Below are 12,452 nucleotides of genomic sequence, written 5' to 3'. Positions count from 1 at the left end.
ACAACAAGTCTGTTGGCTCTCTATATAAAACGTTTGGCAGTTTGTGGGAAAATAAGGAAAATGATGATGCTGGTCTGTTGCTCTCAGCATCTCTGGGTAAACTGACTGACAAAAGGAATGGGCTGTGTGATAAAATCAACCTGTTTTAGTATCTCAGAACACAGTGAATGACACAGGTCACATAAGGATAAAACTGACCTGCTCCAGATGGGAATAAACAGTCTAAAGGTTTCCAAGTGTGCCCTGGGAGACAACTTTTTTTTTTATTACATTTTTATTTGTTTTACATACCAACCACGGTTTCCCCCCCCCGTTCTCCTCCTCTCCCCTCCCATCTCACTTATCCCCCCACCCACTCCTCAGAAAGGGTAAGGTCTCCCATGGGAGTCAACAAATCCTGTCAGATAAAACTGAGGCAGGACCAAGACCCTCCCCCTTCATCAAGGCTGAATGAGGCATCACACCATAGGGAATAGGTTCCAAAAAGTCAGTTCATGAGCCTCGGACAGACCCTGGGCCCACTGCTAGGGGCCCCACAAACCGACCAAGCTACAGGACTTGAACCCACATGCAAAGCACCTAGGACAGTTCCATGCAGGCTCCAGCTGTCAGTCTGGAATCCATGGGCTCCTGTTAGCTGTCTCTGTAGATTCCCCATCATGATCTTGACCCCACCCCCCTTGATCATATGATCCCTCCTCCCTCTCTTCATCTGGACTCCTGAAGCTCAGCCCAGTGCATGGCTGTGAATCTCTGCATCTGCTATAAAATACTTTAAACGTTACATTTGAAGGTCACATAGCATTTCTTAAGTAAATGATAAAAAACAGTCTTTCCAACAGCTCACAATGCAATAAATGCAGATAAATTGTCACACAGCAAGGAAGGAGCACTGTATCTCACTTAACTCCCTAATTACTGGGCGGCTGCAGACTGAGGTCTTCATGTTGTCTTATCTATAGAGGGAACCCTATAAAACTAAACTACTGAGGAATCTGAGAAAAATAAAATTGTGTGCTATATCCTACGTGTCATAAACATCTTAAACATTTTGTGGTTAGTGGTCATCAAATCCATGTTTCTCAGACTGCAGACTGTTTACACAGAGCTTTGACTGAGAGGCCTCTCCAGCATGAGCTGCAGGGCAGATGGTGAAGCCATGAGCTCATTCGGCTCTCTCCAAGACACAGTGGCATTGAAAGTATTTTAAATCTTAAAATATGTATTTCTGTCCTGCATGTAACCCTTTACCATAAAAAAGGGAAACTTGTAACTCTTTCTTGGGGCTATGAAGTTAGTTTATTTTTTGTAGTCCTGGGCAGTGTGAGAATCTTTCCTTGTGGTGTCTGAACAAAGGACATAAAACTAAGGTTAAGAATTTGTGCAGATCCATTTAATTTTGTGCAATCTCAGTTGTATCATAATGCTCAATAAAGAATCACAGGCAGACATGTCAGCACTCATGCATGCTGGAATAGAAGGAAAGAACACACAAAAAAATAAGGATTTGTGCAGAGTTTATCACCGTCCTCAATAATCAGCCAGACCTGGCACTGTAATTAAGTAGTTTCACACCTTTTACCTTGGCTCAACAAACCAGACGGCTGCCTATATGTCCTTGTAAATAAGATTGTATTTTTCTGGGAATAGTTTATATTAAAACCCATTAACAAGGCATCTGGTCTAATCTAAAGCTACTTGTAAGTTTTAAATCAGCTGTCATGGCAGCTTCAAAAATACAGCTGTGTTCTTAGCTGTGTCCCAAGGCTGCTGGTTTTTTAAAGTTTTTATTCTAATATTTACTTTTTGTTGTTTTTGTAAACTTTATGTACATTGGTGTGAAGGTGTCAAATCTCCTAGGACTGAAGTTACAGACAGTTGTGAGCTGCTATGTGGTGCTGGGAATTGTGCCCAGGTCCTCTCGAAGAACAGTTCGTGCTCTTAAACACTGAGCCATGTCTCCATGCCCAAGGCAGCTCACCCTTCCTTCCCTCCCTCCTCCCTCCCTCCCTCCCTTCCTCCCTCTCTCCCTCCCTCCCTTCCTTCCTTCCTTTTTTAGAAATAACTTCCTTATTGACCCTTTGGGAGTTTCCCATCATGCACCCATTTCTGTTCACCTCCCAGTCCCCCCATATCCTCCCCTCACCCCTACCACGCCCCCACCTAAGGAAACAAATCAAAGTAACCAAGCAAGCCAGCAAAAGCAGAAAAACAAAAACAAAAAAAACCCAAAACAAAACAAAACAGAAACCACCACAACAGAGAAATCTCTCTGCTTCTCCTCCTCTCCTGCCTCTCCACCACCTCTTCGTTCATCCTGGTGCAATGGAGGCTTCGGCATGTCATGTAGTGTCCCTCTCTGTCCGTCAGATTTTCTGGCAAATGTCTACTGCAATGAGTCATTGGTCTGGTTCAAAACCTCTGGCTTCCGGTGCACCATCCTCACGGGATCCTCACCAGATCTCCTCTGGGGTATCCTGTGACCACCCTGAGTCTGGAGATCTTGTAGGTATCATTCCACAGGACCAGTCCCTCACCAGCTCCAGCAGGTTCTAGATGGGGTAGATTCTAGGGTGGGTGAACCCAGTGCCTGGATAGTAGTAGCCAAGTTGGTCAGTCAGGGCTCCTGGGGCCACCCAGCTTGGGTGAGTGGGTGGAGTCAGCTCCCTATGTGCATGCCCTCAGGGTGAGTTCACCCTGGCCTGTGGTGAGGGGTGGGGGCCACCTCTCCAATATGCAGGGGCCAGCTCTCTAACTGTAGTGTGCAGTGAGAGGCAAGGCCAGCTTTCCCAGGGCCAGAGAAGGCCAGTTCGGTTCAGTAAGGCCCTCTGATGTCATCTTACATGGTTCCTAGGGTCTCCTGAGGTGGCACAGACACACACAGAGACCCCAACTGTAGCTAGACCATGGACCCAGACATGGCCCTCAGCAGCAGCCAAAGCAGTTCTTTTTTTTCCTTTTTCTTTCTTTCTTTCTTTCTTTTCTTTTCTTTTCTTTTTTTTTTGAGACAGTGTTTCTCTATAGCTTCTCTATAGCTGGCCTTGAACTTAAAGAGATCTGGGATCAAAGGTCTCTGCCACCACTGCCTGGTTCAAAGTAGTTATTAATGGGAACCTATAACCCCTGACTTTGGGTAGCATCTCTTTGTGTTTATTTTATTCATCAAAATTCTATAGGCTAATATTATTAATATCAACTGGACAATACAACTAACAAGAAGCCACATTCTTGACAATCCACAGATAAAAATGTCTAGTAGATGGGAATGTACTCATGAGACACACACACACACACACACACACACACACACACACACACACACGATACAGGCGGTGGGGGATTTCCATAGCTTCTAGGGAAAGAACGCAATTAGCACATTCAAAATTACAGAGAGAAGCAAAAATATTCTGGAGTCTGTATTTTTTTGTAGCCTGCTACGCCCACAGCGGTCACGCCGGTGTAGCAGAAGATGCCACTAAGGTGGGCTAAGGCCGATGGGTTGGGGTCTGCGCTCCCTGGAGATGAGCCCCAGGCGGTTCCCTGGCAATCAGCTGCGAGCATGATGCCCGGATGAGTCAACTCGAAGTCGCTGTCTTTGGTGCCACTGCAGCCTCTTCTTCCTTGTCTTTTTGTTCTATGTATTTCTTGTATCTTGCCAGCAAACTGCGCTGATGATAAAGGAGCATCTGAGGACATGCTGAACTCTGCCCCACCGTTTATCAAAGCCTTTGCTGAAGTGGCCAGTTCAGGGAATAGATGGGTAAATCATGAGGGAAAAAGACAACTTTGGAAAGACTTGCCTTTCCTGGAAAGATTAGCTAGATCTAGAAAGCCCTGGTGTATATTGGATAAAGAAGAGAGAAAAGAAGTATTAGAAAACATGAAGCCAGCATTAAAATACTGGGTGACTTTATGGAAAGATTTTGAGGCTTATTTTACAGGAGACTTAGACCCTGGGACCTAACGATATCTAGGTCCTGAGAATCAGGAAATGGGTAGAGACGTGGTTGATGGTATGAGACAGATTTGGAGAACTCTTAGATCATGTCCTTGGGCAATGACCGCAATCTGATGCTTAGAATAGATCATCTAAAAATAATTATGCTGTTCTTTTTCTTTCTGTTTTATGATCTGGTGATGTAGCCCCCTTGCCAAGTTCCCTGATCCCCCTTGCCAAGTTCCCTGATTGTAACAGTATATAAGCACTGCTTGAGATGAAGTAAAATTGCAGCAGCATATTCAACTACATTGAGTGTGTCTGTCTGTCATTTCCTCGCTGATTCCTGATTTCTCCTTGAGCCTTCTCCCTTGTTCTCCCTCGGTCGGTGGTCTCCACGAGAGGCGGTCCGTGGCAGTAGCCGTGCCTGGCTATTGACCAAACAGTATTTTATTCATCAACCAATAAGAGAAACATATACACAGAAGGGCATCTCCATCTCACCTGCCCTTCTGTCTGTGATCCTTTATCGTATTTTTTTAGTTCATTAAAACATTTATTGGTTATTAGTGTTTGCAGAGTCCCTGGCACTGGAAGTCATCATCCCTCACAAAACAAAGATGGCTGCACCCTGACAGAGGTGATCACCTCCTTGGTCATCAGGCATCTCTGCTGAGGCTCCTGGAGCTCCTGACTTGAAGATTCAAGGCTAGAAGAGAAACCACAGGGTCAGAGCCTGGAGCAGGAGATGAAGTAATTTCCATCTCTGCTGTTCCCACAACCTATATTTTAAAGGTTTATGAATTTTATATCTATGAGTGTTTTCTTGCCTGTATGTATTTGTACCATGTGTCTATCTGGTGTCCACAGGGGCATTTGATGCTATGGAATGGGAGTTGTAGGTGGTTGTGAGTCACTGTGTAGGTGCTGGTGTCTGAGCCTGGTTCCTCTGCAAGAGCAGCAAGTGCTCTCAATCCCTGAGCCATCTCTTCAGTCCCTGCATCATGTCTTTTCAAAAAAAATATTTATATAATTTGGAAGCAATCTTATTTTACATATCAATCCCAGTTCCCTCTCTCTCCCATCCTCCAATGCCCCCCACGATTCCCCCATCCCACCCCCCATCCACTCCCCTGGGAGGGCGAAGCCTTCCATGGGGGATCTGTCAAACTATTTTGGGAGGACCTAGGCCCTCCTCTATGTATCTAGACTGAAAGAGCATCCCTCCATGGTGAATGTGCCACCAAAGTCCATTTCTGCACTAGGGATAAATGCTGGTTCCACAGTCAGAGGCCCCATAGACTGCCCAGTCCTCCTAACACCCACACTCGGAGGGCTTGGATCAGCTCAGTGCTGGTTCCCGAGCTTTAAGACTGGGGTCCGTGTATTCTCACTTGGTCAGGTCAGCTGTATTACGAGAAGTTACAGGTTAGGATATCTTTATTCAAGTAATACCGGCCAAGCACAAGCCAGAGCATGCCCAGAGGCAGCAGGCTAGGGAGGCTAGAGAGAGAGAGCTCCCCACGTCTGCCGCCCCTTAAGAACCCACCCCCACTGTGTCATCCTGAACCTCCCCTGACCGCGCCCTGATGGGCGGAGTCAAGCACATCTTTAGCTAGCTCCTAGGAGGCGTGGCTACAGTGTCTCCCTACACAGCTGTTTTTGCAGATTTCAGCAGGGTCTTGGCCCCTTGGCTCATCCCTCCTCCCTCTCTACAACTGGATCCCAGGAGAAAGGCTCGGTGCTTAGCTGTGGGTGTCTGCTTCCATTAGCTACTGGATGAAGGCTCTAGAATAGAAGTTAAAGTAGTTATCAATCTCATTACAGTGGAAGGGCATCTAATGTAGCCTCTCCACTATTGCTTAGATTCCTAACCGGGGTCATCCTTGTGGATCTCTGGACATTTCCACAGCGCCAGATTTCTCTTTAAGCCTATAATGCCTCCCTCTATTAAGGTTTCTCTTTCTTGCTCTCCTCTATTCTTCCCTGAACTCAGTCTTCCTGATCCCTCATGTCCTCCTCCCTGCTCCTCGTCTCCTCTTCTCTGTTTCCTATCACCTCACCCCTGCCCCCGCTGGGTTCCCAATTTGCTTAGGAGTTCTTGTCCTTTTCCTCTTCTCTGGGGGACCATGCATGTCCCTCTTAGGGTCCTCCTTGTTTCCTAGCTTCTCTGGAGGTATGGATTGTAGGCTGGTAGTCTCTATGTCTAATACCTGTGTAAGAGTGAGGACATACCACGCTTGTCTTTCTGTGACTGGGTTGCTTCACTCAGGATGGTTTCTTCCAGTTTTGCCCATTTGCCTGGGAATTTCAAGATTTCATTACCCTCCCCCACTCCCCCCTTCCCACTGAGTAATACTCCATGGTGTAAATGTATCACATTTTCTCCAGCCATTCTTTGGTTGAGGGGCATCTAGGTTGCTTCCAGGTTTGGCTATTACAAACAATGCTGCTTCAAACATAGCTGAACAGATGTCCCTGTTGTATGAATGTGCATCCTTTGGGTATATGCCCAACAGTGGAATTGCTGGATCTTGTGGTAGACTGAGTCCCATTTTCCTGAGAAACCGATATACTGATTTCCAAAGTGGCCACACAGGTTTGCACTCCCACCAGCAATGGAGGAGTGGTCCCCTTTCTCCACATCCTCTCCAACATAAACTCATTCGTGTTTTGGCAGGTGTAAGACAGTATCTCAGAATTGTTTTGATTTGCATTTCCCTGATGGCTAAGGATGTTGAACACTTTCTTATGTGTCTTTCAGCCATTTTAGATTCTTCTGTTGAGAATTGTCTATTCAGTTCTGTATGCCACTTTTTAATTGGATTATCTGGTGTTTTGTTGACTAGCTACTTGAGCTCTTTGTATATTTTGGAAATCAGCCCTCTGTCAGATATGGGGTTGGTGAAGATCTTTTCCCATTATGTGGGCTGCAGTTTTGCCTTGCTTCAAAGACCTTGAAAGAACAATACTCAACTTTATATGGAAAAAAAAGAAGGATAGCCAAAACAACCCTGTGCAATAAAGGAACTTCCGGAGGCATCACCTTCCCTGACTTCAATCTCTATTATAGAGATATAGTCCTGAAAACAGCTTGGTATTGGCACAAAAAGAGACAGGTAGACCAATGGAATCGAATTGAAAACCCTGATACTAACCCACCCACATTATTTTGACAAAGAAGCTAAACTTATACAATGGAAAAAAGAAAGCATCTCCAACAAATGATGCTGGCATAACTGGATGCTGACATGTAGAAGACTGCAGATAGATCCTTATCTATCATCATGCACAAAACTTAAGTCCAATGGATCAAAGACCTTAAGATAAATCTAGCCACACTGAACCCCTTAGAAGAGAAAGTGGGAGGTACCCTTGAATTAATTGATACAGGAGAGCACTTCCTGAACATAACCCCAGTAGCACAGACACTGAGATTGACAAATAATAAACGGGACCTCCTGAAACTTGAGAAGCTTCTGTAAGAAAAGGACATAGGCAACAAGACAAAATAGATATTTTAAATAAACACAAATCTGAAGACTCAGCCTGTAAATTCTGGAGTCACCACTGGAGGCAGCACCAGGATTCCCAGAGACAGGTAGGGAGAGGGGACCTTGGGCAGAACACAGAACCAACAGGACAGGTCTGAGATGAGACTCTGTGGATCCCTCCTCTCTGCCATCCTACAACCCGGGTTAGATTCTGAAAGATGGGAAAGAATGAGAGAACCTCCAGGTAGGGGACCAGAAGGAAGCAAGAGCTCAGGAGACTGAAGTTCATGTTCTCACGCCACAGTCTCCTGAGTGCTCGGGCCTAGCTGGGTCCTGATGGGAAAGGATGGAAAAACACATTTTAATGCTGTCACTCGGGGACCACAAGGGATAAGGAGCAGGCTCCACTGACAGGAACAAAAACAGGCCTAGTCCTCTGCACAAACCAAAAAGTCAAGACTAAACAGTGAATATGGGGTAAAGAGCTACAGCCAGGTCAGAGCCCAGGCTGCCTGTCCCAGCTGCCCTGGCTGCTCACAATCCTGGGGCTCTGGCCATCCCTGTGTCCCTGTGACCACAGATCTCAGCATGTGGTTCTAAGTGATGAAGAAAACACAGCCAGGAAGAGCTGAGGAGTGACCATGTCACAGCCAACAACACATTGAGCTCCCCCTGGACACAGCCCTGTGCACACTCAGCTTCCACAGTCTCATCTTATCACACCAGATGCACACAGCACAATGAACACAGATTCTGGAAGGTTCTCCACGCTATCACTTATTTCCTCCACAAACTCTTAAGTATCTCAATAATTTATTTAACAGACAATCAACCTGTCAGATCAAGGATGAGAACAATCAAGTTCAAATTGAGATCCTTATTTTCAGGGGGGAAGTCAGGGGTGCAGCTCAGGGCAGCATGGAGGTGACAGGATGGAGATGTCCCCTCCTGTCTGCTGGAACAGGAAGGGTTGGCCACGGAAGGGAGCACAGGCAGTGCAGGGACAGGCTCCTGGTGTGCAGGGCTGGGCTGGGCTCCTCATTGAGCCCATAGGATCACAGGGAACATCAGACACTGTTGCTGAGAGTCATCAGTGGATGTCACAGGAGAGGCCTCAACACATTGTCTGTCATTCCATCCATGTCAGGAAGCTGTCTTCATGCTACAGAATGAGAGTCATGAACAATCACTGTGAAGACAATATCCCAACAACCCACCACTCACTCACAGGTGATTCTGGGAGTCCCTGAAACCCAATCAAGTCGACTTTGCCCCCGCCCCCATCCCAAATAAAGTCCCAGAGTGTCACCTTCACAGTCTGGGCGAGATACATCCTAGCTCTGGGAACTGTGTGTGTGTGGTGTGTGTGTGTGTGTGTGTGTGTGTGTGTGTGTGTGTGTGTGTATTCATAAGAAGGTAAAAACATGGCCCCTAGAAGATTTTGCTGGAGGAGAAAGCATGGTTCGGCAGAGTCCACAAACACTCCAGGTCCACAGCAAGGGTCTCAGGGACAATCCTGCTCCCCACACTTACCTGGAGCTGGAGCATAGTTCCCTCCTTTTCCACCTGTGAGAAGCTGTGAGAGACCAGGGAGGAGCCAACCCTAGGAATTTTCCAGAACTGACAGCAGACCCAGGAGCAGTGGGGGGTGTGGATGTGTTTCCATGAGCAGACCATTGGGTTGCTAGGAATTTCCAAGTCCCCTCTCCCCCACTCAGGCCAAACCTCATGGCTACCGTGGCTTGGGGCTGTGACATGCTGGGCCACGACAAACTGGTGCCCGGACACGGGGCCTGAGAACGGGGGAAGAAGCCATGTACACCACAAAGAAAGGAACACCAAAGAAGCAATGGACAAGGCAGAGGCGTGGACATTTCGAAGAGATAGTCGTCCAGGGTGAATGGGTCAGAGAAGAAGCATGAGCAGAAAAAATAAGAAAGAAGTAGCTAAACGTGGTAAGTGAACAGCGTTAAGTCAGGAATAAAGCTGTATATAATTGTACAAATAGGAAACAGATATTTGTAATATGAAACAGGAAGACGTCAGCAAGCAGCCGACCAAAAATGGTAAATTGGGTTATTTAACCCTTAAAGCAGAAATGTGCACAAAAGTATATATAAGTTGAAAATGTCAGCCAACAGCTGACAAAAAAAGGGTAAAGTGGGTTATTTAACCCTTAAAGCAACAGAAGACGCACACAGTGATATGAAACGGAAATGTCAGTCAGATGATAAAGTAGTAAAATGTGGTGAGTTAGACACCGGGGTGAAAAATGCAGGTGATTGTAAATATGAAACAGGAACCTTAGCCAGGTGGTAAAGAGAAGTAAGTTAGCCTTGAAAGGAAAAATGTATATAGTTAGAGAAATCAGGCAGATAATTGTTAGTCAGATGATTGTATATTTATTTACTTGGGTATAGTTTAATAGCCAAGAGAGCTGAGACAAAGCAAAAGCAAGTACAGGAGATTTTAGAGTTTCAAGAGTTTTTTTTAAGATTTATTTATTATGTATACAGTGTTCTGTCTGCATATATTCCTGCACACTAGAAGAGGGCACCAGATCTCATAACAGATGGTTGTGAGCCACCATGTGGTTGCTGGGAATTGAACTCAGGACCTCTGGAAAAGCAGCCAGTGCTCTTAACCTCTGAGCCATCTCTCCAGCCTCTAGACTTTTAACAGCTTTAAAAGGATCCTTCTGCTTGCAAAAGCCACCACCATGACTCTGTCAGGGTTTGATTTGCACCGGGGCTTGGGAAGACCCAGGTGGGGCCTCGCATATGTGCAGGATCTCGGGAGATATCTAGGAATGTAATGGAGAACAGAAAACTCCACACCTACTAAGAGGCGGCTGGATGGTAAAGAATATACAGGACAAATGATTGGGATGAGCAGGGAGAGAGAGTTAATAAACACCAAGATGGAGAGTCTTCACCTCCTTTATTTTAAACTGGGAATACAGAAAGGCAAATACTCAATGGTAAAATTCAGCAGGAGCTAAGAGTCTTGAAAATTTTAGTGAAATTGCTTAGAGGAGATGGTAAAGTTACAGGTTTCCTCGGATCACAGAGAGAGAGGCTCGGGGGAACATAAGCATGCATGTGCCAATACCATTCAAACAGCTCAAGGACTAAAGATGGCTTGTGTCCAGTATGGACCAACTGCGATTTTTACCCAGAGGCTGATAGGGAATATTGCTGTAGAAGCCTCGCCCCTAAAATACTGAAAGCAGGTAGCCAAGGCCTGCTGGTCAGGAGGAGATTATTTGTTATAGAGGGCAGGCAGGGACCTAGGGAGTTAGTTCAGAATTTGTTTCTAGGCCTATGTGGACATTATCCAAAAAAAGTTAGAGACACAGGTTTTGGAACTTAGTGAAACTGCTAACTTATGAGAATGCTGGTACTGCATGCCAGCACACGCTAATGCCTCACAGGAAGAGGACTGATGTAGGGGAGTTCATTAAGATTTTTTCAGATATTGGACCTAGCTTACACTCAGAGATTAAAAATGGCGGCTGCCTTACAGGAATTTCAGTTAAAAATATGTTATTCCCACAGAGAAAGCAAGGCATAGGGAGGAAGAAATGCACAGAGCCTTCTAGGGGTTGCTTTGGACATGATCAGGAAGGGCACCGGGTCAGATAGAGTCCCCACAGGAGAGAAAATAGGGATCAGGTTTGTGCCCGAAATACAGCCACAGTTTTCCAGTGGCCCAGAGGGCATAGTCAAGCTAAGGCCAAGGTGAGTCCTGGCAGTGGCCGCTGTCTGCCCTCAGCCAGCTACACGTTGCCAACTCTGCCCAGCGTCCACGGTGGGCTCGACAGAGCGGCTGACGGGGTGGTGGCAGACAGTCTGGAGCTCCTTGGGGTAACTTTCAGCCTTGGGAACTGCCGCCATGGCTAATGGCCAGTCAAATGTATATAATGCTATTGATACAGCCAATCAGAAACCGTTTTGAGACCAATGATTGACTATATAGCTACTGTGTTAGGAGAAATTTCAATCAAGGATTTTTTCTTTTCAACAAACTGATCATAACCTAGGCAAAAGGAGAAATGTGAGATGTTTGCAAGTTATAAATGTTTGGTGTGGCCACACATGAATGTTTGATTTATGTATGATTGTGAATTCGTGAATGCTGACAAAATTAACTGCTTAAATTGCCTTGAATATGATTAGAGAGATACTTACATTCCCTCGGATATAGTTTAAAAAACTACCAAAATCGCTTTAAATATAGTCAAAAAGAGTATTCAGTCATTCAGTCAGTCAGTCAGTCAGTCAGTCAGTCAGTCAATGTCTTAACAGGAAAAATTAATGATTTGAGCTGTAGGAGATAGTCAATAAAAAAGATATCAAAAGCCTATAGCATTAGCTTAGGGGCATTAGGAATCTGTGGATAATTCTGTAAAATTTGGCAGAGGAGAGGATACAGATCCCCCTAAATTTTTATGGTTAAAAAAGGAAAATCTAAAGAGTAAAAGTTGATAGGTGATTTCGTAAAGGGTTATGAGAAGTTCACATGTGAGATTCAATTGAGCTTGAATTAAGGCCTCTGTGGAAGATGGGAGAAGGGGGGCCGAGGCGTAGGGTGGAGGTCCTGTAGGGGTCGTAAAGCCCTCGAAGGGAGGCCAGTTGGGGTTGTGATAATCAGCTGTCCCTTCTTTTAGATCCTCCTCGTCTGAGGGACTTAGGTGGTCAGTTTCTGGTTTGGGGTTTGAACTAAAAATAGGGTAATTTTTAAGATTTTGGGGGGATGAGGCTCGAGGCCCTGTAAAGAGGGACAAAGATTATGGGAAGGTTTAACAGAGGTTTGTCTGTAAGATGTGACAGGCGGTTTTGGGTCTCCTCAGGGGGCAGAGGGATGGAAATCAAAGGACAGGGAGAAGATGGAGGTTTGTCTATGGGGCAGTCAGAAGCAGGAGAATGAGCGCGAGAGAGGGGCTCGAGAAAGTTTTTAATTGCAGAAGTAAGGTGAGCAGAGCCAGGGGAGTTAGTAAGGATATCATTGATAAGATTCCA

At 45.7% G+C, this 12,452-nt stretch overlaps 1 pseudogene; it reads right to left on the bottom strand.

Annotated features, from left to right (window-relative positions):
- The window catches only part of LOC113832525, a 36,366-nt pseudogene extending 25,039 nt beyond the window's left edge, over window positions 1-11,327 (bottom strand).
- Between the last annotated feature and the right edge of the window lie 1,125 nt (window positions 11,328-12,452).

This window comes from Cricetulus griseus (assembly GCF_003668045.3).
Source record: "Cricetulus griseus strain 17A/GY chromosome 1 unlocalized genomic scaffold, alternate assembly CriGri-PICRH-1.0 chr1_0, whole genome shotgun sequence".
NCBI lineage: Eukaryota > Metazoa > Chordata > Mammalia > Rodentia > Cricetidae > Cricetulus > Cricetulus griseus.
The sequence above is the reverse complement of the archived record's forward strand: the minus strand, read 5'-3'. Positions and strand labels throughout refer to the sequence as shown.